Source organism: Solenopsis invicta, chromosome 1 (genome assembly GCF_016802725.1).
Source record: "Solenopsis invicta isolate M01_SB chromosome 1, UNIL_Sinv_3.0, whole genome shotgun sequence".
Taxonomy (NCBI): domain Eukaryota; kingdom Metazoa; phylum Arthropoda; class Insecta; order Hymenoptera; family Formicidae; genus Solenopsis; species Solenopsis invicta.
In genome coordinates, this window is record NC_052664.1 from 28,596,493 (window position 1) to 28,624,237 (window position 27,745).

A 27,745-nucleotide genomic window follows, 5' to 3' on the forward strand; every position below is an offset into this window, starting at 1 on the left:
CTCGTTTCTAAACGAGCTCTTGAAGACGTAATGTTAAAGGGGAAACGCTCCTCCACTTTACTATTTTCTATCCCGTTCTCGAGTAGCAATTCCTCGCTGGCGCTCCAACGGATATTTTGATTTACAGCAAACGAGCGATATAGCAATTTTTGCTCGGTGCAGAAAGGGATAGTCCACGTAGCGCACGGAAACGAGTAGATTTCCTATGGCAAATTAAATCCCCGGCCGAGAGGGAAGATGCGGGAAGTCGAGGGTACGAGGGGCAAATACGAAGAAACGCGGATGCGCAATTTCTTTCGCTCGCTTTAACAATTCTGTAGCGCGTATCAGAAAAAGCTTCCTCCATTCTTCCTTTTTTTTGTTAATTATTTTATTTAAATCCGCATGAGCACCGCGCGTACACGAGCCGCGGTTCTTCGTCGTTCTTCCGGGACACGACGAGGCTACCGCAAGTGCCAATTAGAAAAGCGATTACGGAGGTAGGGACGGAGGCAGAAGCTTCCTCTCTTTCCTCTGAGGCCCTGCATCGTAGTGAATTTCTCCGCAGTATTAACCGTACGCAGAATTAATTCCGTTATATCGCAAATATGGCGATAATCCTTCCTCACACACAAAAAAATGAACTCTTCAAGAAATGCATAAATGCTTTAATCTAAGAATATTTTATGCTTAGAATGGTGCCAAGAATAAATAATCTTCGATTAAGAATAAATTATTCTTGAAATAAAGCAAAAAGATATTTTTCATTGAAAACAAATTTTACTTTATTTAAAGAATAGAATTGCGTTTGTTTAACATTAAATATGTTTGTATTAGGATTATTTTTTCTTCAATGCGGGCGGGTCTGCTGCGGTGGATTCATAACATATTTCACTCATGTTGTTTGTAGCAGATCCGCTGCGGCAGATCCGCCTATGTGTACAGGTAAGGCGTTTCTCTATCGCTGTGACAAAGTCGGCCGTCTGTTAATTATGGACATAGCTTGGGTAAGATGAGCTGAACATTTTACTTATCTTTAAAAGTTTGAATCATATTTTGGAGGCATGCTCTGTGAATATAATATTTGAATGAATATAATATTTCACTTACAAAACTATTTTCACTTATTTCATAATTATTGACAGTGTTCAAAAGTGGGTGTCGTTATTACTAGTAAAAATAATGCGGTTGGCAGAAGTGAAAATTACTGGCGTTGCGTTTCGTTTCTTCCACCAGTAAAACCAGTAGACGATCCCAAATAGTCCGAAACTCTTTCTTTTCTTTGTTTTTCCTTCTTAAAAAAATTTTTTTTTATAATCTTTTTTATATAAATAAATTTTTAACTTTGGTAAAAAGTTAATAAATTAAAATTCATATGTTTCAAAAATAACTAGTTAAAGTTAAAAATTAAATTATTAAAAATTAACTACGCTAAGTTAAAAGTTATTAACTTTATTATTTAACTTTTTAATTACCCAACCCTACAAATGAGTTACGAGAATTTGTAAGACGGTGCGATGCGAGATTTCCCTAAGAATCATTGCGGTAGTTTCGCACAGCGAGAGACTCCGCCGTCTCTATTAAAGCCCCACTCGGGTCGTTGACCGCACACGGCCCGTCAGACAAACGCACGTGCGCGCAGTCTGGGCCGCCTCCCCACTCTCAGTCGGTCGAGGAGAGTGGGGAGGCGGCCCAGATGGTACGCACGTGCGCCTGCCTGGCGGGACCGCGTGTGGTCAACGACCCGAGTGGGGACTTTAACAGAGACAGTGTGCACGTGCGCTCGGGTAATGCGGAGTTTCTCTCGCTGCGCGAAACCACCGCAACGACTTTTAGGGAAATCTTGCATCGCACAGTCTTACAAATTCTCGTAACTCATTTGTAGAGTGGGGTAATTAAAAAATTAAAAATTAAATAATAAAGTTAATAAGTTTTAACTTAACTTAGTTAATTTTAAATGATTTAATCATAATCCAGCATTGAAAGATTAAAGAAACATTGCATAAACCTTACATTGAAACATTGTAATATTATATAGAAGTTACAAAAGAATTGTGCAATGTTACTACAAGCTTGCGGTAACGTTGAAATGTCCACAATTTTAAACCTGAAAATGTTTATGACGTTTCGGACTATTTGGGATCGTCTACTGGTTTTAATGGTGGAAGAAACAAAACGCAACGCCAGTAATTTTTACTTCCGTCAACTGCATTATTTTTACCAATAATAACAAAACTTATTTTCGATCAAAGGGTGAATTATCTTGCTTGATACTGGGTTGCACACTGTTGCTCATGAACGCGAAACAAGTGAGCTTCGAGTAAAGGTCGAGCGCACTTTCAAATATGTAATTCTTAATTCAAGCATAAATAGCTTTCAAATAATGTGATTGAGCTTGTCGTGAGAACAATATGATATAAAAAAAAAAAGAATACGATCTTAAGAATAAAATATACTTCGCACACATGTATTTATTATTGATGCAAGTGAACAGTTGTAATTGAAGGGAGCATTTCATACTTAAATGAAAACAAATAGCATTCAAGAATAAAAATATACGTGAATTAAGAATTTATTTTTTTTTGTGTGCTAAGACATCTGTAGATGTATTCCTATTCATTTTTTTTTTAGAAAACATAATCATCTTTGCCACGTTAATTTAATTTTTTTAAGTAATAAAAATATTTAAGTAAACCTATAAGGAAAAATTGCATTTTAATATTTATTAATCGAATCGAATTTCTTTCTTCGACTTCGAATCGAATCATTGATACATACTTTTAATTAACAATATAATTATTATTAGCTTCAACATTAATATAGATAATAATCAAATTAAAATAGATAATGACCAAAGACTTCTATATTGTAAGAGTAATATTGATCAGATGATAAAAGTAATTTTATATATGATTTATAAGATTGTTAATATTCAATTCGTATTCGAACCTCTTAACATGTAATGTGTTCGAATTTTCAGGATTCGATTAAAAGTGATTCAAATCCGATACGAATCGAATTTTATCTTTGATTCAATTCGATTGTATTCGTAGATGTTGTTCGCACATGTCTAATTCGAAATTAATACGTAAAAATCATTCGCGGTAAATTCTGCCTTTACTCACTTCATGGTTCCTGCTCTTCCACTTGCGTACAAAACGCTCGTTATTTTACTCTCATCGCAATTCGCTCATTAATGAAACCTTAATTAGGCGAGTTTGCCTTTTTATCCAAACGATAGTTACTTCCGGTTCCGCTTCCTCCAACTTCTGTGCAAATGAGCTAGCTGGGATTATTTTACCGTCGCGTCGTCACAAAGTCGATTGCCCACAGAATTAGGATCATTTACTTTCAAATATCGAGAGATACAAAAATCGATAGCGATGATCTCTTTGCACCAAAACCAAAAATTACATGTTAGGAAATCATAATCAAAAGTCAAAAGTCAAAATTATTTTATTTGCTTCTCAAGAGAACGTATTTTTATTTTCCCTTTGAATAAAAAATAAATAAAATCTGAAGTTTTCTTTTTTTAAATAACTTCCTGATGACAAGTTGTTGAATTCTATTGAAAAGCAATCGTGCGTGCATCGGGCAATAACTACGTCATCTATCTGGCGTCTACTCCCATCAATTTCCCTGAATCCATTAACTTATGCAACGTCCATTAAACAGACCAGTCAAAATGACAATTGCACGTCGTCCTTGTATGAAATTTCCAGGAATTGATGCTCACGAGATATAAAGCATAGCTTAACATACCGTTTCGTTTTCATTTCCGTTCGCAACGTCACGTTGCTCCCGCATCTGCGATCCGTTTAAATAATTTTTGCCCCGTAATTACGTCAATTTTCGCGCTAGAAGCTAATTAAACTCCGGAGTCACGCTAGCGCCGAGCGTAGAGCAAAAAAACGTTTCTACTTTCTTAATGCAATTATTGGCTCCGCCGTGCTAAAGTATGCCGAACGATGTCCCGGTTATAAAATACGAATGATATCTGCTTTTGCCTACATTACGGCATCGTGAAAGTACGTCGGAACATGAAAACAGCGTTTCGCCGACGTGCATTTTACTACGTGAGTACTGGAGAAATCGAAAATACGTGACGACAACCGCCTATTCTCATAAATTTTATAACTATTCAAATCTCTCAATGTTTTGCGTAATCTTTGCACTATGTACCAATTCACGGATAGCAATAGTTTACAAATAACTTTCTTGTATAGAATCTATAAAAAATATGTATAGAGAGAGAATGTCCTAAAATTTACGAATTAAAATACTATATAAAAGTTTCTGAAAAATTAAGTAAAACATGTATTTTATATGAATTATTAATTTATACAAATTTTTATTTCAAACAGTATCGTTTCTCAGATTGCGTTTGGTCATGCAATCGTTAATACTACCACACGCACCGATAGGTGTCTGTTTAAACAGATAAAGTCTATAATTGGCTAGTTTTAAATCCTTATAATTAGAAAATTTTACAGTTTGAAATAGAAATTTACAAATAACTTTTTTACTTAATTTTTCGAGAATTTTGCTATATATTCTATATAATATTTTGATTTACAAATTTCGGAACATTCTTATACGTATTATTTAATGTACACGTACATTGAGAAAAAGAGTTTTGTTGCATTATTTAGAAATCTGATGAATTCAACCATTACATTTTTTTAAAAACGTACAAATAAAAAATTACCAGATTGTAGTAAAGTCTGCCAAACATTCTGATTATAAAATTCCGAGTTCTATTATAATAAACAAAAAGTTTGGTTTCACTAAAACGCACTCAGTCACGCATAATGTCTTGTTGTATAGTAAAACATTTTTTTCAGTGTACAGATGTGAATTGATAATACCATATATATTCATTATCCACATCATATGAAATTATTGATTCTTTAAATTAATAGCGCGATGCTAAATGAAGAAGTTCCGATGCAACATGTTAATCTTGATAAGCGTCGCGATCGATCAATGGCGGCTATTCATCTCTGCGTCATTTCCATTTGCCAGCAACAGTTGGCTCATTTCGCCTCCGTTACAGTCATTAATTGTAACTTACAGCGCCCGAATCCCGCGTTTGTAATACACCAACATCGCATGAAAAGTGTAACGGTGATGTGATACAGCGTGAGAACGGTGTTAAAGCAAATGCGGCGCGGTAAATACGATAATCTCCCGAGTCCGTGAAAAATTGAATTTAGAAGGAAGTGAATTCTTCACTCTTCGTACGATCAGTATCCGTTGTCGAATCGCGTCAGTCAGGCTTTCACAGATTGATCACATCGAAAGCTTTAATCGAGATTTATTAAGGTCAGTTTCTTTCAGGTAAAATCTTAATAAATTCCTCTGTAGCCGTCCCAAAACGAGAACACTTGAAAAACTCGATCAAATTTCGACATTTGTATATGCAGGGAAATTACTGACGCTCATCCGACAAAGGCTCAATGTTTCTCGCACGCAACGACACAGAGCACATCCTCTCCTTGACGCCAGTCGTCTATCGATCACGCTAACGGGGCCGGAACCGCGTCCCTTTCGTGTGTACCGACCGTGATGTCTTCTCGTGCTTGAGCTTTCGCAAATCGTTTGCCAATCTGCCGCACGTGCATGTTCCGCTTGTCATTTCCCCTCCCTCCCACGCTCCTCGACTATGATCGCATTCTGCTCCTGATATTGGGTATCCTCCTCTCTCGCGACGGTTCGTCCTGGTCGGACTGGTGGTGCCATATCGACCTGGCCGCCGTCTAGACTAGACCTTCACCGGAATACCATGCCGATCGACCCGGCAACGTACGGACTCCGGTACCGTTACGACGCTCGCTTTTTTTCGTCCTCGATGTACGCGCGTGGAACCTCTCGATGAGAACGGTGAAATGAAACGACCGCCGCGCCGTGACAATGTCGCGGAATGGCGAAACTCGCACGTGCACGAGAGCTCATGAATTTGTAAAAACGTATATGTACATAAAAACACATCAAAAACGTTGAAGTGACATTTTCTATATTGCCGCGGAAAGATAATATACAATTCTATGAAAATTCGAAAAATGTATATATATTGTATATAATGTGCACCAGGTGTACTAAAAAAAAATGTTTTGCTGATGTAGATAGATTTTTAATGTCCTAAAATTTATCGCTATTTTTTGTATCTGAAATGCTAAAACATTGTCACATATAAAATTTGTAGCAACAACATTTTAACATCCTTCTAGAAATTTTAGGTCTCATTACTAATTATAGCAGTTAAATTTTACAACAAGTATGATTGTTCATAACATGACATGAACAATCATACGCCACAGAAAAATTTTCTTTCTAAATTTCACAAACAGTTGAGATATAAACTCTGTTATTTGGATTGGTTAAGTACCAAACGTATATGATATCACAATATTTGCTAATCATTTATTTATCTTGGTTAATTTTTTGGAAAAATTGTGGTTGTATTTGCAAGACAATTTTTTCGTGTTTATTGTGTGTTAATTTGTGAGTGAGAGTGTTTAATTTTCGAGTGAGTTTTCAATTTTTTTTTTTTTTGAAAATTTTCTTGCTGAAGTATTTTGCTTCGCAAACTTTGGGACACTCTGTACACAGAAAATTTTTTGCTTCACGAATAATTTTAAAATGTTTTCAGCGTTAAAATTTCAATATAATTTTACAAAAGGTACGATTATCATACAAAAATATTTACTATTTGTAACGCATATTATAATAAAATTAATGCAGTGCACTATTTGTATTGCGCTGAACTTAAAATAAACGCATAAAATAATTGACGAGATCTGCAAACCATTTTCTTCTAGAACATTTGCATAATTAATGGAGTATACGCTAATTCGCGAATTCTCCTGAAAATGACTTTGATCTTCGGATAATCTCCGTTAACGAGCGAACGACGTTGTCTCTCTGATTAAGCGTACATCCCAATCGGATTTGATCTAATCTGGTTATGCAACCGAAATCGGATACTGCATCGCCCGAATGTTGGAAGAAATTTCAAAAACGACAACATACTATTTTCTCGTGAATTGGTAGCTGTGAAATACGTCCAGCTATAAAATCGTCACGTAATTCGTTCTCTGCTCTCGATACGCCGAACCTGTCGATACCAGCATTGCGAAATAACCACGTAACCGTGAGAACATAGAAAAAAAAAACTACGAAGAGATATAATAAAATATGAACGATAGCCGTGAATGGTTATGGAATATTAAACACGGCACGAGCCATAAAGTTCGAAATTTTTCCTAAATCGGGGGAAAAAAAAATTGCGTAGCAGCTCGAGAGAAACGTAAGATGTGTAGGAGCGAACAGAGAATAAAGTCTTGTGAACGTCGCACGCTCCGGTCGTGGAAGTTATTAGGTCGAAGCCACTTCAAGAAAAATACCGACCGACGACGAAGCGGTAGCAGGATTTTCTAGCAGCACAACCGGATATAACGAAGTATTACGACCTAAACAAGTGAATGAAGGGAGGGGGGCTTTTTGTCTCGTAATTACAGTATATTATTCCCGAACTTATTACAAGTGCAGTACATCATATAAACGCGTTTGCTTCAATGATTGCAAAAACGCATGCTATGAAGGTGACAAATTTTTCTACGAATTATATCAGGATAATTAGAAATTACGTCAAGTTTGTAAGTCCAAAACGTTAAATGTAAACATGGTCCATGTAACGCATTATTAAATTACGCATCGCACTTATCAATTTAAGTTCTATGAAAATAATATTTGAAAATAAAAATAATACGATATTCTATTGTTGTATCTATTATTATTTTGTATCTGTTTATACATACATTTTTTATTTTTACCTAAAAGCTTACTGTAACGCTTTTTATTCTGGCTAACGTTACGAGATGTACTTTTTTAAAAATCCGTATAAACCTTGAACTGTCCTGGTTAAATAGACCTCTATGATTTACAAACATATCCTGTAGAAGGCCGACTGCCGAAAAATATCATATGGCAAACACGTGCTTCGCTTAAAGAATGTGAGTTAGGAGAATGGATTTTCTGAAAAGATGGAGGAAAAGCCGAGGAATCCACGAGAAAAACAGATCCTTTTTTTATCCAAGATATTTTTTGTGTTGTTATCATATAATGTGAAAGGATAAACAAGGTCGATATCGCGATTCCTGCGGCTGCTGAATATAGTAGGTCTCGCGCGTTGGATGGAAGCAACGATCTCATGAATATTTCAAAGTAAATATATTTAAGGTATATATCAAGGCAGAAAGTGGTTCCATTATAATAAACGATCGATTTTGAAGGGGTGGAGTAAAATCGATTTGAAGTATGCAGTATTTCGAGAATGAGACGTTGGAACATATCTGACAGCTGATCGACAAGGAAATTCACTTCGAGCGAACGACTAATTAGATTAGACTGACTCTCCGCATCGAATATTCCATCCACCGTCATCCATTTATAGCTCTCCACTGTATTTCTTCTTAAATATTTTTTGTAAATGTTCCATCAAAATTTCGAAATGTGAATTAAAAACATTTGTCACATTATTCCTAGTTTTATTAGCTGTATTTATATAACTAATAATATTCCAATTTTAATTATTGTATGTGTAACGTATTCATATAAATAAAATTTTACGTATACACACACACACACACACACACACACACATATGGGCATACACAGTACAGAAATATATTTAAAAAATTGAATTAGACTGATGTGTGAATAGCCTAAAAAATAAGAAGTGCTATTAGTCGAAAAAGATCGTGGTTCTCAATAATATTTTTTTATCAATTTTTAAATACGCATTTTTCTATAAAAAATATAAAATTGTTATATTTTCAAAAAACGGAATAAATCACGTTATTGTTTTTTACTAAAGCAAAATATTACGTTGTTTTTATGTAAATATATTAAATAAATAGATTAAAAGTATACATTTTTAATATTATAATTGATTTAATAAACTGCAAATCAATAATCATACATCGTTATTTATATCATTCTAATATTTCATCATTCAACAATTATACAGTAATTAATAAATCATGCAGAGATTATAAGTTTTAAAGAATCCCATACATAATATCTAGTTTGTAAAAATACATCTCTCAAATCTAAAGTCAACATCTTTCTGCGATCGATAAATCGCGAGTACACATTCCTCCTCGCTCGACCCATGTATTGGATCTCAAAATAAAGAGGCTCTAAGAGAATCTTGAGTAGCTGGGGAAGCGCAAGGTGACTGCGTCAGACCATCGATCTTTTCTTGTTTCTCATTTTTTTTTAATTAAAAGAATAAAAAAAAGATGAGAGAGAGAAGGCAACCGCCATGCCGTGAGAAGCGGTTTTGCAACGAGAGGAGAAGCGACTCACAAGTATTTCTAAAGGTACTCGACGACGTGCTCGATGAAGCCCGCGGCGAGAAGTGCTTCGCCTGCAAATAAGCCGGCATAGTTTTTTTTCTTCCTCCTTCCAATATCCGACTATGAATTTGAGCGAGCTCATTTGATCTCGGCTAAATACTTTAACTTTGCGCAGCTACGTCATATGATAATCCACGTCGAAGTTTATAATGTGAAATAATTAATACTTTACTCTTGAAAATAATTTTTATTCTAGAATTCCATGTGCAGATACCTTTTTCATTTCTACTTATTTTTTATTTTTGACCTTTACTTCTTAAATATTTATGTATTATGTATCTTTTAACGTGGCAGCAGCTGATGGAATCTGACAGCTCGTTAGCAAGAATGAATCACAGCTCTCTTCCTTTTCGATACACGATAAAATAGTAAACATTCTTTACCATCGGCAAATTGCATCGACAGTTTCGTTACCGATCGTTGTTTACGCGCTCAGGAGATAAATACATTATAATACGACGAGGCAATTTATATAAGTATACAATAAATCAATTGTTGCTGAAAAGTATGCACAAGTATTTGATCAATTATATAATTATTTAATTAAAAAACTTACAATATGGATTGTTTCGATTAAAGTGCAGTATATGTATCAAAATTATCCAATTTTTTCTTGAATTATTTTCAAAGATATCTTATCGTTATCTAATATTTTCTCAGAATTAAATATATAAAATTAAATTAAAAAAATAGTAAGTTTTTGTATTAAAAAATATATTGATAGTAATGTAACCGAATAATAATTATTGTTTTTGATAGTGTTGCGCTTTGCTAAATTAAAATTAACTAGATTCAGATTATAAGCTAAATTACAAATTGTTAATTTTGGATAACATTGCTATTGAGCAAATTAATTTATTTAAATATATTATATAATATATTATATTTTATAAAATGTTTAGATAATATATATTCTATTATGTAATAAAATATATTATACATCTAAAAATTTATCTGAATAAAATTATACATAATTTTATTTTTTATCAAGATATATTAAAAACAACATTCATATTTTTTATTTCTAAACTTTAATTTTTTAAAAATAATCTATTGTTATTATCGTATTTAGAATCTCGTTTTTTGTCAATTTATAAATCGCATTTATAGAAGTATATATTTAAATCGTATTTATAAATTGCACTTGTCAAATTCTTAAATAAAGCATAATTAACCCATACGAAATAATCCTTAATATTGGAGATTATTGTACCAGCTAATCGCAACTCAATCATATCTTCCTATCCTGATATAACGTCATCGATCAATTTCGATTAATGCAGAAATGAATCAAGATGTAATGGACAGGAAGTGAAGAATCTTTAATTGATATCGATCAGTTCTAGTTTAAGGTTATATTTATTTTTATATATGTCACATATGTTATTTTTATATTGTCACCACAACAATTTATATTATATTACGAAAGATCACGATATTTTCGAAATCATCAAAAGTATCGGAAGATTAAAAGGAATAATTTGCAACTTGCACATGATGCATCTAGCAGTTTAACAGCAGTATGGTTTTAAACTGCACTTTTTCGAATATGAACACATCCTACTGAGTTAAATAAAACATAAAAATATGACATTATTAAGCGCTATAAGTTGTAAGAATTCACAAATAGTATCAAATATGAAATTGTCAACTCTTGGAAAGAACAATTCTATCTTATACAATTATATAGTTCCAAAACGTTGTTCTAATTACTCAACTTTAGCTAATATAATAAATGCAACAATCCATAAAGCGGTAGAATGTGAAATGTAGCTTGTCGAATTTTTTTAATTAATACGTAATTGGGAAATAGGAAAACTGGAATATCGAGGGCAGTATATCGATCTCGATCCCGCGATAGTGCGGCGCGGACAGCGATCCGATTCTTACCGATCCTGTCCGACGCAAATGCCGTTGCAACCGGCTCCAAGCAGTAAAACGAGATACACGACATATGACGGACCGAACAAACGCAATAAGTCGCCAGCTACTTTCTAGCCCGCGGCCTGGCACCGCAAAACGCACCTCCGCGCTCTTCTCGCGCGGCTTCAACGGTGTATTCGCACGCGTTCGCTGCTGCGCAAGGGAATCTTCGCCGCTGTTCCCCGCTTTTGACGAGCAGCAGGTATACGTTACGGAATAAAAGTAAAATAAGAAAAAGCATAAAGATGAGAGAGCCCGGTCTCCTCGGTGCCTCGGTGGTCCAAGTTGTAAGACGTCCGCACGGAATTCGGGTGATCCAAGTTCGAATCCTGGCTGAGATATTTTTTCGCAATAAAATAATTTACAACTTTTCCGAGGGGATCCAGGGGGTATTATATATATCTCTTATAGCATTAATATTATACTATTCCGGCTTCATGACTGTGAGACGTTTCAAGACGAATATGCGGCGTGCAGTTTGATTTGGAAATTGCAAAAAATTAAAAATTATTAAAAAATATATTTATTTGAAAAAAATTGTTTTCAACGTAATGACTCTTATTCTGAATATCTGAAAAGTACCTGAATACGAAAACTAAAAGAAAAGTAACACCGAACGCAAATATCTTCGTAAGAACTTCGCATCAGTCACGTAAAGTGGCTTTTATGTAATTTGCGTTACATCCTGCAAATTTCGATAGTAGGCGATCACGTGTGGGATCTTAAAATGGAGTTCAAGGGCTTTCGCTCCAAAGTGGAGCACACGAGTGTCACTTCCAGTTCTAGAAACTTAGCACACATCTCGACAGTTTGATTGACGGATATGGCCATGTTGGGTTAAAAATGCGACATGAATGACTAACTACGATATTTCCCGTCGAAATTAAAATCCTAAACCCGACTTATCTTCAAGTCACTATTTTAATTTAAATACTTTTATTTCTTCATTTGCCAGCAACAGCATAGAGCAAACTTATTGTTCAGAAAGAGAATGAAAATATTATATACGTGCACAATATATATGAAAATATTATATATATGAATATAGTATATACTAACATCTTGAAATGTGAACATTGTTGTTGTATCACTGAAAATAAAAGGTCGAACGTTCTACATACGTGTAACATTTTCCTCCTATTTTTTATAATATCACATAATTATAATGTAAATTAAGTAGTTACCGGTTATTACCAAGCGATTATGACCGAAAGGAAATTATGATTCTTTAGTAAAGTACACTCTAATTAAATAAATTATCGTCATGCAAATAGAAAGTGCAGTTCTGTTACAATTTTTAAATGCAAAGACAATTTAAAAAAAAGCAGCATCGATTTTATGATCCGTGTATCCATCATTTATATTATACATGTATAAATAATAATTTACATAAATTTTATATAAATGATGGATACATGGTTTGTAAAATCAATGCTGTTTTTTTAAAAAAATTGTCTTTGTATTTAAAAATTAATTAACGTTTTCTGATTTGTATGTAAACGTATACACAATAATCAGAGAACGTTTTAAACTGTTTTAAAAATATATATAAATTTCTTTTAGTAGTACATTAATTTCAATTACAGTAAAAAGCTTGCGCGTAATTTTTTCAAAAATAATTTTAAACTTTTGCCTGTTTTGGAATTTCAAGCGTATAATCTGATATACGGTTAACATGTTACGCGAACTAATTATAATTTTAATTACTTAAAAGCGTTCCGCACATTAGTTTCAATTCTTGATTATAATAAAAATGTACCTGTAACATTAATGTGAATCTTATCAATGAAAAGTTTGGTAAAGTTACTTGGAAATGAGAAACGCTCTTAAGTGAGGAAAGAAATGTTAGCAAATAATTTTTGTAAAATCCACTTTTAAATAAATATTTTTGAGATGAAAATATTTTTTACTCACATAACGCGTAACAAAACAGAAATTATAATTTTAACATACATATAAGATCTCCATTAATTATTTTTCCAAGAACAAGATAATCCTGAATCTAACTAATTAATTCCTATAATCCCATCGGATATCCCTATATAATAACATACAACTTTCTATAAGAGATTATTCTCAAAACTTTATAATCATCGCTGTACTTTCGTAATGACCCAAGAGACATTTAGAAATTTGCTTAAATAAAGTATGATGCTCGGTGATGGATAGAAATGTCATGTCCAAGTAACTACTGTCGCTCATCTAAGTACGGACATAAAAAGCGAGATTTCACCAAAGCTTTCCTTTACTTTTCGCCATGTACACGCATATTGTTATCTGCGTCAAGCAGTATAGTGTATATATAGAATGCGTCGCACGCATGTCTCAGTATTGTTACATGCTTTTTTTTCCGTCACACACAGAATAATGAAATTCGTTGGCTGTGACGAAAAAGGATTATATAATGCCTGGGATAAAAAAGTTTTTAATTTAATAAGAACGATAAAAATTGCAAAAAACATAGACAAAATGTAACATTATGAAAGAAAAATGATTACAAATAGCGCTGATCAAAGAAGAAATACCTTTTCTGTTGTCTCTTGATATTTGAAAATAGAAAACAAAAACTTGTAGAATTTGGATTTAATTATTTGTTCTCTAAATAAACATATTAAAATTTAAAAAAAAGCAATTGCAATCTCGAGCATTTAAGTTAAATTCATTGCATTTATTCATTTACTCAGTCTCTCTCTTTTTCTCTCTCTCTCTCTCTCTCTCTCATAATGTTAAATAAATAATAATATATAAAATTTTTTTCTATATTAGTCAATCTTATTTTTTCCAAGATCCATTTACTAAATTAAAAAAATACTAGGAAAAAAGATGTATCATTTTCAAAATACTAGTTATAATCTGATACAATTAATTTGTTTATTTTTATATAAATAAAAAAATATACGAAATCTCATGAGAAATTCAATCAATCCTAATTTCTCTTAAAATCATTCAGCGTGACCTAATTGGCGAAACTAGAGTAAACAAGAGGATAGTAAAATCGAGTCGAAAGTATCAAGAATTTGCCGGAGTTGTCAGTGATTTGTGGCTATTAAAGTGACCATCCTAGTAAATAAAAATGATAGGACATGCAAGAATAATAAGTTATTCGCGTCCGCCGTTTAAGGTAACAGGCAATGCCAAGATTTCAAGGTAATTCCAAGGTAATTCAAGGTGAGTACAAGATGGATGAAACCAGTGCTCCAGATCAAAGCAGCACGTTCTATTACAGAGATTGGTAGAAGAAAATGCGAACTCTATTTCAGCGAGTTTAACGGTTACAAAATGTACCGTTATTTTGCACAGTTATTGCTATTTCATTTTTCTTGTTTAACATTTTCCTGAAATTTTAATTTTCGACGTACATGTTATGATAATATCTCCCGCTTAGCTTCGTTTTCTGTATCTTTCCGTAATCAGCACTTGATACTTTTTGATGCTACTTCGTGATTTGATAAATTCTGCCTCCCTTTTTAACATAATAGCAATATGATGAGAAATTTATGATAAAGTGCACATATATTGTTACGTATAACATATTGCGAGATTTTATCTCGCGATATATTTTTTAGATTTTTAGATTTAGATATTTTTTAAATTTTTATAACCATTGTTATTCGTTTAAAATGTAAATTTGTTTAACATGAATGAACAAACAAGACATAATTCATAAGAATCATTAAATTTATAAATGTTTTAATTTTTTGTCACAGGAAAGAATTTCGATGTCTTAAATTAATCGAATATTAATTTGAAATTTGATCAAAAATCTTATTGTTGATTAAATTATAGCAAATTCATATTTGTGATTTGCAAAAGAGCGAGTAGAGAAAAGCGAAGAAAGGAGCAACGATGAATTAAAGCGTGACGTTTCCAAACAATGTTCCCTTAATATTCACTCTTTTAAATACCACTAACAATAAATGAAAAGTAGTACGCAATCGTTCGATTATACGCAAGCCTAACTGTATCCCGCGAGATAAGATCTATCTCACGATAGAAATAAACTCGTTTACGCAGCTTCGTGTCGAAGAATAACTAAAAGTTTCTTTCGCAAAAGGGCGGCTGGCTTCCTAGGGCACGATTAAAAATACTTTAATTACGTAATAGTCGCCGCCATAGCGCGGGGCCCACCGAGGCGTGAGAACTCGTGAGCTCACCGATATAAAAATACGAACTTTTACAGAATCACAAAGAAATAATAGAGGTCGGAGCGTGCGGTAGCTACACATTGCAGGACGCAACACGTTTCATGCTAATTACGCTCTCGGCTCGAGAACGTCAGCAGGTAAAAGGCTGCTGCACCATGGTGCCACCGGAGCCTAGTGCTCCAAGCGGGATAGTAACAGCGCCATGGTAGGCGTAGTCGTCGCGAGATATAGTGTATACACACTATAAAACACCGACGATGGCTTCGGAGCCAATCGGGCGTTTCGCTGCACCTCGCTGCGCATTTTACTTTGTACGGTGCGCCAGTGCACAATGCTCCCGTTGTCGTAACACAGTGGGCCACGTAGGTAGACAGCCGTCTCTCTGCGGAATCGTGTGAATTACTGTTCCATACGGCCACGTGAGCGAGACTCCGAAAAAATAAAATAAAGTCTCGCAAACGCGCGCGATATCAAATGAAAAGCACACGTTGTTGTATAAGCTGGATCTTGAAAAACAGTATGATTTCGCGAATAATGCTCGTATGTAAAAAATAAAATGCTAATCGACACTTTTGTATGTCCCAGAAAGTCCACTCTAAATTTTAAGTTAAAATAACTCTTATTTGAACTTAATAAGAACTTAAAATAAGAGATATTTTAACTTAAAATTTAGAGTGGATTTTCTGGGACATTGTATTTTTTACTGTGTACATGTAGAATAAAGATTTACATGGAAAGGCAATGTTGACGACAACTTATGAAAACGTACATCAACCCATTTTTTTCACAATCAGTCACAAAGAGAGAGTCGCAGATTACGACAATTTAATTTGCTGCGCAGACTTTCTCTGCTTGCGACTATTCACACTTTCGTCACATGGTACTGTAAAGAGGCAAATCAAGTTGGGAATATTCGATGAATGAGCATTGCTTTTAAATTTAAAAACTTTGGAAAGAACGTAGATCGACATGTAAAAGCACAACTAATTAAAGAGCTTTAACGGCCTTAGCTAGATCTTGGTGCCACTTCTTGTGCGATTTTATATATACATATATATTTTCAAACTCTCCAAACTGCGCAGCGATAAATTGTTCGGTCTCGAGAGAAGTTCTGAGTTGAACGAGAATAGTAATATCATAATATTAAATCGAAAATCGATTTTAAACTCGAACAAACTTGAAGTGCGCACAGCAGCGAGAAGTCTTCACGAAGAAATAAAATGGGATTAAAGATTCGTATTAGCAGAATTTACCTTAAGCGTGCGTAACGATCCGAAAAAAAATCCCTCATTAAAGAACCATTCAAGTTTACATGTACCACCAATCTTAACTTCATTCCTTCGTTTTCTTCGGTTCCTTGAGCGATTATCGCGTTCTCTTCATTAAGAAAAAAATTCCCGCGAACGCACAGCAAAATAAGGGATACGACGAGAAAAAAGAAAAAATATTTCTGGGGTCGTATATTAAAAAACTTTTCGTTTCTACGTCTCACTGAACTTCGTTCGTGGCTCGTTTTCCGCCACGTTCAGCACAAATTGAGAAAAACTTCGGTGTGCGATACGTACAAGATGTCTTATAAATATGGAATATGAAATTATATTTTTTGCAAAATTTCAAGCAAGAGTAAACTTCATCGAGATTTCGTTTAAGACGAAAATTACTTTCAAAAAAAGAAGAGGAAAAGGGAAAGAGGAAAAGAAAGAGAGAGAGAAATTGTTTGTTTTGATAAGAAAAAAAATTGAAACTTTCAAAACTTTTGGGATTATATTCTAAATTTTATTCTAAAAAGCTGATATTCTTTATATTTTTTTTTGTTACTTTTTTTATTGCATATATTGTTCCGTTATTGTCATCCAAAATTTCAAACAAACGGAACAGAACTCAATAAGATTCAAATATAAAACTGAAATAAAGACTGAAATACTTCTATCGAGATTTATTTGACACCCTGTATATCAGATGCGGAAAACGAGTCGGAGGAAACTCGTGTCGCTCCTTTTCCCAAGGGGAACGGCACCGTACTATCGATCGTACTTATGTCGAGAGAAACATCGTGTTTCGTCTCGACGGCACGCAATATACGAAAATTCAAGGTTTCCGAATGAGTTTAGTTTTGTCCTATCAACTATTGTATCGAAATGAACAGTGGTACTGCAAAATTTTGAAATAAAATCATCGATTTTACTCAAGAAATAATAACGAATTCTATTGTGACAGTAGAGTTGCAAATAACGGCAAAAAAATTAAATTGGAATAAAACAAATTCATTAAAAATAATAAATGTTACACAAGCAAGTAAAAAAAAATAAATTTTACTTCTAAATAATTTAACATACTAATTTAATATATTATTTATATTATCATCATAAATATCAAACGTTGCTACTCTTAAGAAATATTATAAACTGCAGAATTTAATAATAAACCACAACCTTCATAAAGAGACAACAGACCAGATCGTCGAGAGTTTTACTATTATGAACTACTGTGCACCTCGTGAGGCTCATTGTTAGAGAAGAAAGAAAACAACTCGAATAATAATAATCTCAATTGTTAATTCATGCAAAAATGTTTTCAACACTCGAAAGAAAGGGGATTCCGCGAAGGGTTCTTTACGACGTAAGCATGTTTAAACATTTCATTGAATGTCAATGGTCCTTAGAAACGCAGGGAATTTCTAAAGGGAGGAACGTAACCGGCACGCGCCCATATAAATCGATACATGCTACTCAAAACAACAGACAAAAAGCTTAGGCCGCAAGATTTTTTCACTTCGCCAGCCACATTTACATAACGGACATTTTTCACAAAGCTCGCGTTTTGCGTTCACATGGCACGTGGCGCGTGCACGGTAATGCACCGGGCCGAAGATTGCAACGGCGGCACGTGCAACAAGCACGCGGTGGATAACAGCGAGATAGGATCGGTGAGATCGTTGAACGTAATGAATATTCGATCTCATCAGCCATCTAGATTTCAATATCATTTGAAAAACAATTTCACAAAAGCGAAAATAATACAGAGGTAATTTTGCATATCATCCATTTTTTCATAACTCTCTAATTCAATTTTCTTCGAATTTAGTCAGTTTTTTTAGACAGATCTTTAGTTTTCTGTAATTAATTTAATTTAATCTTTGTTTTATATTAAATTTTCTAGTTCAATATATACCTTTATAAAAATGTTGAAGCAGTAATTAACTCTTAAACACACCGATCCTGTAAAATACGGAAACACATTTTCGGATTTGAAAGACTTTCAACTTTGAGAAGCTATAATTTTGGTTACAATCAATATTTTTCTACATTTTTTTTTTGTTTTTAAATAAAAGTTCTAAATCTCAGGAGTGTGACTGCACAATCGGCATTGCCGAAAAATAATTTATTGTGAAGTTATAAAGGAAAAACCATTAAACAAAAATGAGAAATTGGTCAAAAAACCACTTTTCCTTCAAAAAATCATATTTGCGCAACAAAAAACTTTAAAGGACTTTCAAATACGGCGTTTCAAAGCTAAAGAGTCACACTTTCAAAATAAAATTTGGCAAAGTCATTCCTTTTAAAAAGTATAATTATTTAACATGAAGAATATGAGGTATTTTTGGGCATCTAAAAATTCACTTAAAAAAAAAATCATATCTTTGCAACAAAAAATTTTTAAGGACTTTACAATACGGCGTTTCAGAGCTAAAGATTCATACTTTCAAAAAAAAATTTAAATCATTGTCATTTCTATTAAAAACTGTATTTATGTAACAAGACGAATATGAGATATTTTTGATTAAATCGTGTCTAAAATTGAAAATTGATGTGTTTCATGATATATTTCAGAAAAACTCCCTTTTCTACAGCATTTTCTAGTATTCTAACTTTAAACAGAATATATGCGAGTAACATCTGTGAACCGACCTGTTCGAACGTATTTTGTCCAGCTTTTTTATGTAAACTACTCACAAAAAAAGTTTCACTATATGGATCGCATTGACCTTAACAAAACTTTGCTGCCGTGCCGTTCGAATTCTAGCTGACCAAAAAAGTTGATCAACCATATCAATCGAAAGAGGGGATTTCAAACTTTTTTTACGTCTTGGTCCGAACCTCCTATCTCATTCCGTCTTCACACAGCAAGCGATCGAAAGTTCATATGGAGTCTTTCAGATCCACTTACGTGTTTAAGGGTTAATTCGAAAAAAAGAACAATTTATATATTTACAAAATCTCAAAATAAATATATACATTGTTACAAATGTCATTAAATTCAATATATTTTTAAATATATATATATATATATATATATATATATATATATATATATATATATACACATACACTTTCGACTTACAGTTATTATGTCTTACCAGAATAATCAAAGACATTTCTTATATATAATATTTTAGAACAGTTCTCTATAATTATTAGAATATGAGGAACAGGTGAAAATCCCGTAACCCGTTTATGTAAGTATTTCTCTAGTACAGCTAGAATCGATTTCACGGAAAATTGTTGAGTACTTCAAAGAACAAGCTATTACCGCTGTTTAACACATCAGTGTCACTCCAAATCTACAATTTTCTCGCGTTTTGTTTGAACGCTCAATACCTTTACTCGTTGTCGCTACCTCTCGCAGTGGGATAACGGTTGCGATTTAATCATTGTATTTTATAACTTTTCCGGAACTAAAAGAAAAAATGGCGGATCGTTATCTCTCTCGGGTTCGCAGTAATTAGCACGTGTGAGCCATGCACGCGAATCTCCACGTCTGTTGTTGGTAAATAGAAGCGATACGGCATAACATGACGCGTTGCATCGTATCAGCCTCAAAATGTCATTCAAATCTCGAAACGCGGTATTTAATCGATAGCATTGAAAATGATAAATTACTGAAATTATTAATTCAACATGCCGCTAACGCGGAAAGAATATTATGCAACGTAATAACAGATAATTTCTATTTTTCCATCATCAGCTGAGGATCCACCGGTCACCGTATAATAAGCTTATTCAATGTTTTTCCTCTTTCGTTTATTATGTTTTTCCTCTTTCGTCTATCCTCTATCCTACTCACGTACACTTAGAATTTCACTATGACATTCAAGCATACAAAAGCATAACGATTTCTTACGAAATCACAGCACGTTACCGCAAACATTCCAACAATCTAGGATTGCATTAGAAAGTCAGGAAAATATCCGAGAAGATATAGTTTAGGCTGACAACTTTTTGTAACGAATATTGCCATAGTTATTGAATATTTCCAGCACTAGTAACACAATTATTTATTCAAAATTAAACAGATGATAATAGTCAATAGATCTTTTTAAACATACTTTCTGTTTAATAAAAATTACAGCAATACTCTAATATTTACTCGACAAAAATTTTTGGTTTGGTGTTTTCACACATTCTTTTCACATCTACATTTTGGTACTTTAATCGAGGTTCAAAGTTCTTTCAGGAACAAAATGTACAACCGATGCGAATAGTGCACTCGTGAAATTAGGATCTTAGAAGATATCGTTTCCCGAAGAAGCATGCCTGCGGAATGCACTCGATAACCTTGGCTCGTAAGACGGGTTTAAGTTCTGCGCGAGAGCGCGTATACATGGAGCCATGAAATCTCGAGCACCTTCTGCAAGAAGGTTCACGTCTTTTCTTCCTGCAAGTTTAGTCTTTGAGAAGAACCTTACACAGCGTAGATATTTATTAATGCGCAGTAAAAATTTAAAAAATAAAATAAATATTTATTTCTTCTTAAACATTTATGTGATTTAAATATCTCGCGCATTCTTAAATCAAATCAAATCTGTTATTAAATTGCACTTGTTTTTTTTTTTGTTAATAACAAGATATAGTTTATCTTATTAAAAATTGGCAATATTAATATGCATCACGTCTCGATATATTCATAAGAGAAAATATGAGATAATTAAAAAGGTGTCAAAAATACATGATGAAGTGCGACAAACCTTTCGCAGATCGTTATGAATAATCGAGATCAAACTCTCTCACGGCAAGCGCAGCATTTAATTTGGCTGGGAGATCGATAGGATGCGGAACGTCTCACGTACCGCTAGCAAACAAAATACCCACCGACAACGTACCCGTTTCGCATCTATCCGTGCCCACGAACCCTCTTACGTATCACGAGCAATAAAGCTCATGCTATTATTAGATCGTCCAGTGGACCCTGTCATTTTTTTTCGATACAAAGATCGTAGCCCGAGTTATCGACTTTGCGCTCTATTCGTACCGAGCTCAAACCACCGCGGCTTAGATTGGAAGTCGGTCGATACAGACGCTGACGTTGGGGCTATGCATAGTGAGTGGAGCATTAAACGAACCGACGATAGAAACCTCATTCAGAAGATCCGCATCTCGAACCGTGATCGCTCTAACGATTCGTTTTTACGATCTTCATGAACAATTTCTACGTTAATTGTATAATATTAAATAAAAAGGAAGATTTTATTATTCGTTTTTCTTTTTACTGTTTAATCGTAAATTTTCAAAAATCATTTCAACTTCGATACAAACTATTCAATTAGATTTGTGAAAGTTTTCACATTGGAGAATCTATTAAATGTATGAAAGTGAAAGAATTTTCCATCGTCATAATTTTTCTTGTAATATCGAAAATGTGGATCTAGATTTCTAAATTAGGAAAATCTGGATTTAAATAAAATGCAAAGAGGCAAGGACTACCTGTGTATTTTTCATTGCTCTATTTTCCTGCAAATGTCATTTAGTAGAGCTACAAATTAACGTGAATGCTGTAGGAAGGACATTAATCATGCAAATCGAGTACTGTCGAATATAGAACGAGTTGTGTATTCAATTCGACCTCGAGTATCAGTCGTTGGCGGAGCGAATAGAAAGAGCAGGTAACAATAGAAGATCGTATCCAACGTAACGTTCATTACGCACTGTACACTACAATGACAATGATAACTATTGTAAGCCGTCTAATTGTTTTGCGAGAGCCAATAATTACTTTAGTTTACTTGCGTCACATTGAGACAGAATACATCGGGTGTTGTAGAAAAAGATAAATATGTATACATACATAGTAGCGTTTTATTACACTGAAAAAAACATTCATTTTCAAATGCATGTACTTTTTTAACATTATTTCTTTGATTAAAAAAATAATATTTCCTAAATTTAAAAATATTATTTATTTTAATATTTATTTAAATCAAAGAAAACGATTTGATCGGCAGAAACATCGCTGAAACTTTTTTCAGTGTACTAAAAAATATTCCAATCACTTTCGTATAAATAAAATTAAGGACCAAGTTATAAGTATTCTCACCATGGACCAAGTATTCTTACTCATTAAATAAAAAAAAAAAAATTGGGGCAAATTCTATTATGGAAGAACGACCTAAGACTCATATTTATTTACGACCACTACGTAGGTATATCCAACGTCATTCCGTCCTGTATATCTTTTTCTGAAATCATGGCGAAACGGCTAGAAAAAGCGTGATATATTCAGTCAGCCGAATAATTAATACATTATTGTACAAGCAATATCAAAAAGATCGCGCCGGAAGTTTACGACAATAAAATCCCCCACCCGACTTATTTTCCATTTGAACATCGTGGGAAAAACCAGTTGCTAAAACCGTGAAATCTTTAATAGAACACTTTTCAGCGATAAAGGTAGAAATATGTGAAAATACAAGCATAGCAATTAATCGAATTTATATCTATCTTCTTAAAATTGAATGAAAGCCTACTTTCGTTCCAAAAATATTAAACGTCAATGAAGAACTTTGACCCTTTGTAACAATTGTTGCTATAAATGTTTCGTTACAACGCCGTGACAAGATAAAAACGATATTTTTACATGACACTTTCGAATGTACATTTATTTACATCCACAAATGAATTCTGTCGATAAGCAAAAAATAAAAAAAAAATTAAAAGCAAAAACTTTAAAAATACTGACCTCAAAAACGATCTTACTCAGATGGAAAAAATGATTTGCATCAGGATTTTATTTTTTTAATTCTCTAATGTAATTGCGTATAAATATTGCGTGTAATTGCGTATTATCTTTCTTTTAAAACAAACTTTAAAAATTATTTTATCTAATATTTGCGCAAAAAATTTCAAATATTTTTACATTTACCTCATTAAAACATGGACTTACTGTTTCAAACAGTGCATTTTAATCTATCCTTGTTTAACAATTTACTATGTAATTAATTTTACTTTTTAATTCTCTATGAAAGACTTAAAAACGCTTCAAGTTTTCTAGAAATTACGCAAACAGATTTTTTGAACAAACGATCACAATCTTTAACGCAGATGGAAAAGTTCTATAATTGGGAATCTTCGCCGTTATACAACAGACGCAATTCTAAGATTCTCACCCTACTCGAAACGTGACTCCCCTGATCGGCACATCAGCGCCATTCTGTTCTGTAAACCTTACCGTAACGCGATATACTACACTGTTTACTAAAAGGGAGTGAAACGTGACGCGAGATATTGACGATTTCATATCACGTGCACGCACCCGTGACAGTTACGAAACAATACCCGTCCGAAAGCTAACCACGAAACGACAGAAATGTATCGCAGCTGAACCCCATTGATCGCTATCCCATTATCCTGTGGATCAAAGCCGCTCAACCAGAAGGAGCGTATCAAATTATTCACTCAAAATTCCTGTCCAATATCCATCTCTAGTCACTAATCGAATGCATTACGATATAATCGGCAATAATTTGGTATGTGATTCTGGATAATTTGCCGAAAGAAACACCTTCGACCAATGAATTTTTGTGTGTGTCGTGTTAATTTACTTTTATTCGCATATAAAACTAGTTTTTATCAACTAAAAATTATTTTTTAATCATTGTTAAAGTTTCAAATATACATATAATTTGTATATATGTATATACATACACATATGTATATGTATGTACATATATACAAATTATTACATCAATATTATTCTTAACACGTGCATCATAATAATGCATATCTCACCTTTTTTCCTTATCTTTATTAAAGCAATCTTTTTTTCCTCATGTTTTATTTTATATTATTTTCACAGATTTTTAATAGCGTATTATCTTCGTTCGCAATTTTAATTTTATCAAACACAATTTTGAGCGTCTGTTTTAAGGGAACGTAATCGATTGATGACTGTACTATTTGTGCTCTATAGCATTTAATTATAAAAATTGCACTAAAAACATCTATTTCAATTTAACACCGGATGATCCTCAAACCTGTTATATTGGGCGAGTTTTTTAATTCACATTGATTGATCAATCGTATTATACGCAAATGCAACTTTTATAAAACAAAGTTGCATTAGCGCATAATGCAATTGATCAATCGATGAATTAAAAAAACTCGCTCGTTATAACGAAAATTAATCCTACTATTAAAGTAATTACGGCGATGTAACTTTCCAAACAGAAAAAAAAGGAACCATTAAAATTTGTTAAACATTCTTTGTTTAAGCTTTCCTTGAGCTTGCATAAATGTGCAGCGTTTATTTTATCGCGTTGCACACGTTCTCGAGTAGTTAATTCCAAAGTGTGAAAAAAATTGATCATTCGCCTGTCATGTACACGCATTTTTAATAACGTCGTTAATCGCCGCACCAGCGCGCGCTACCTTCGTTCGAGTCGTTAAGGATGATTTAAAGTTTCTCACCGGTCATCCTGCGTGACAGTAATGTCGGGCGGGGGCGGAGGGGGCGAGGCACCGTCTGTAGCATCCAGCTTGCCGGCTTTTTACTGCGCTGCTTGGCTTCTCTGAGAGAGACAGAGAGAGAGAGAGAGAGAGAGAGAGAGAGAGAAAGAGAGAAGGTAGAGAAAGAGAAAGAAAGAGAGAGAGAGGCGATGCGTCAGCCGACCAAGCGCGATACACGTTGTGCCAGCAGCAACTCGCGATCCTCGCGACTCGTATCTTCACACCGCCGCCGGTGACATCGCCAGCGACGCGGTTGACCCCGGTGGAATCTCGCGCCTCTCTTATCGCCGAGCTGATCGATCGACCGGGTAAATCGCGTTCGTACACACGACGAGCGATGATAACCTCGGCAATGTCCTGCCGCGCATTCGGGCGATCGTCTATGCCTCGTTCCTTCGTCGGGATCCTATTCGATTTTCTCCGTGTTTGCTCCTCGAACGTCGACGAGTCGAATTCGCGCTGCGATCAGCGCGCGAATTAGAGATTCGATCCAATCGTCGTCGGTCACTCTTTTCACGTGGGACCTCGTGAACTCTTGTGAAAATAAATTTCTATCGCGACCCACTTGCGCAGGCTCGCCTCTCGCTTCGCGCTAATCCTCCTCGAGTTACCGCCGCGCGTAATTTCGTAAGACGCGCAATCTGCTCGCCGGCTCTTCTCGCGGGATCGCTGATGAGCGCCGCGTCCCGCTCACGCCGGATAATATTCGTCGTAAACCGTTACTCCGAGCTTGCTATTAGATTTATTACGGAATACCTCGCAGCAGCCGCTGCCGCGCGCCGTGCGAGCCGAGGCCGCGGTGAAAGCGAACGGCGACGATTATCGCGCGGAGTGAGCAAGGCACCAAGAGCCTCTCCGCAGCTACGCTCGCTCCGCGTCCTCGTAAACGCGGTCGCTCTCCTCTCGCGCCGAATACCAAACCGATTCCGCGAGGTAGCTCGCCGATATACTCGCCAGGCGCGATTGTTGCGCTCTCCGGATGCGCCTGCCTCGTAAAAGCAGAGTCGCCGTTTCGCGTAGTACTTAGACCGCACCAGCCTGATGATGCGCGCGTGATATTCGAAGCAAATTGATTGTCGCTTCGATTACGGAGAGCGGCGAGAGATAGTCGCTGATTACTCCGCTGATCCACGCTCTGCAGGCACCTCTGCGTCGCGCGAGAAAGCGCGCGGGTCACTGCACGAGACGGGTTTCAGACTGGGTGTTGCTCGAGCATCCACGCGAGAGTCGCTTTTCCGAGGAAAAGAGCTTTTCTCTCCTCGACGTGACCCCGATGAAGATTTAGTGTTACATCCGTTCGCAACGACGAGAGGCTTTGGCAAAAATCGAATATTAACTTTGCGAAATCGACGCGCGTGATCCTTGAATCTCTCTCTCTCTTTCTCCCTTTCTCCCTCCCTCTCTCTCGTAGATGACAATAATGGGTCTTAATTCTCCTTTCGTGAAATGAAAATCCTGCGATCCCCGCGTAAATCAGAAGGCTGACGGTACACGAAGGATTCTAAAGAGAATGCTCTTCGATTGTAATTCTCGATGACGTGGTCTTCACGAAATTGGATGTAGCGTCTACTTTCTCCTTCGCGATAGCAGGTTTAGATTGTTTCTTGGCGATTGAGTTAGAAGATACAGCTCGCAGCGGCGGATAATCTTTTTTATATTGAAAAAAAAACAGACGTCGCCCGCTCTTGTTTCTCACGTAGAAAGCGTCGAAATATTTCCGTTTGTCTCGATTGTATCGTGAAAATTGCGCATATCAACGCTTCTCGAAGAGGCGAAAGGAACCGAGATATCTCAGCCCGAAGAAAGTGTATCTTTTCTCTTATCTTGAGTCTCTTTCTTTGTTCTTTTCTCTCTCTCTCTTCCTCTGCGCCAGCAATCTTCCTAATGTCTTTAATTTCAAGGTCTTATAGGTATCCCACGTTAATCGACTAACGATGGAAATTACGCACACGCTCCGTTTTACGCAACACAACGCGCAACACAGTGCGCTCCGTCTCCTCGGGCGCGCGATTACGTCACTTACAGACGGGAAACAAAATTACATCCGGTTTGACAAGTGCGGAAAGCGCGCGAGAGCGATGTCACTCACGGAGATGTCACTTTTCGACGGACGGGGCACGCGAGCGCGGGGGAGGCGGAGGGAGGAGAAAATCCATCGATATCGATCGGATCGCGGCGCGCCGATCCGCGAATCCGATATTCGGCACACGTCTCGACACTAGTACCATCGGACGAGTGACAGTCCCGACGCCGTCGTCGTCTCGATACCGTTCATCGTAGGGCCCAGCAGCGGAGAAGCTATCCCCGAGCGATTTTCGATTTATGACCGGCGCGATCGCATCTCCGTGCAGAGAGGCTGATCCGGCGGACGCGGGATTTCGGACTGAAAATCGAGAGATCGGAATGCGATTCGCGGGTGCAGTCGCTATTAATCGCAACGCTCGCCGACCGCCACGGAACTCTCGACAAGACTGGAGATTCTCTTGGTAGGTGAGGCCGGCCTCTGTCTCTCTCTCTCACACGCACACGTTGGCCAGGAGCGTAGCCGGCGCACGCG

At 35.4% G+C, this 27,745-nt stretch overlaps 1 protein-coding gene across 2 annotated transcripts in view; it reads right to left on the minus strand.

The window, feature by feature from the left end:
- Positions 1–27,745, minus strand: part of LOC105203629 (rap guanine nucleotide exchange factor 2) — a 140,179-nt gene that overhangs the window by 64,726 nt on the left and 47,708 nt on the right. Inside the window, exon 1 of one of the 2 annotated variants that reach the window (XM_039456593.1) lies at positions 25,150–27,666. The exons of the other annotated variant lie outside the window; for it this stretch is intronic. The gene's annotated coding sequence lies outside the window, so the exon portion shown is untranslated. Of the gene's footprint in view, positions 1–25,149; positions 27,667–27,745 lie in introns of those variants that run through there. 2 annotated transcript variants of the gene reach the window in all.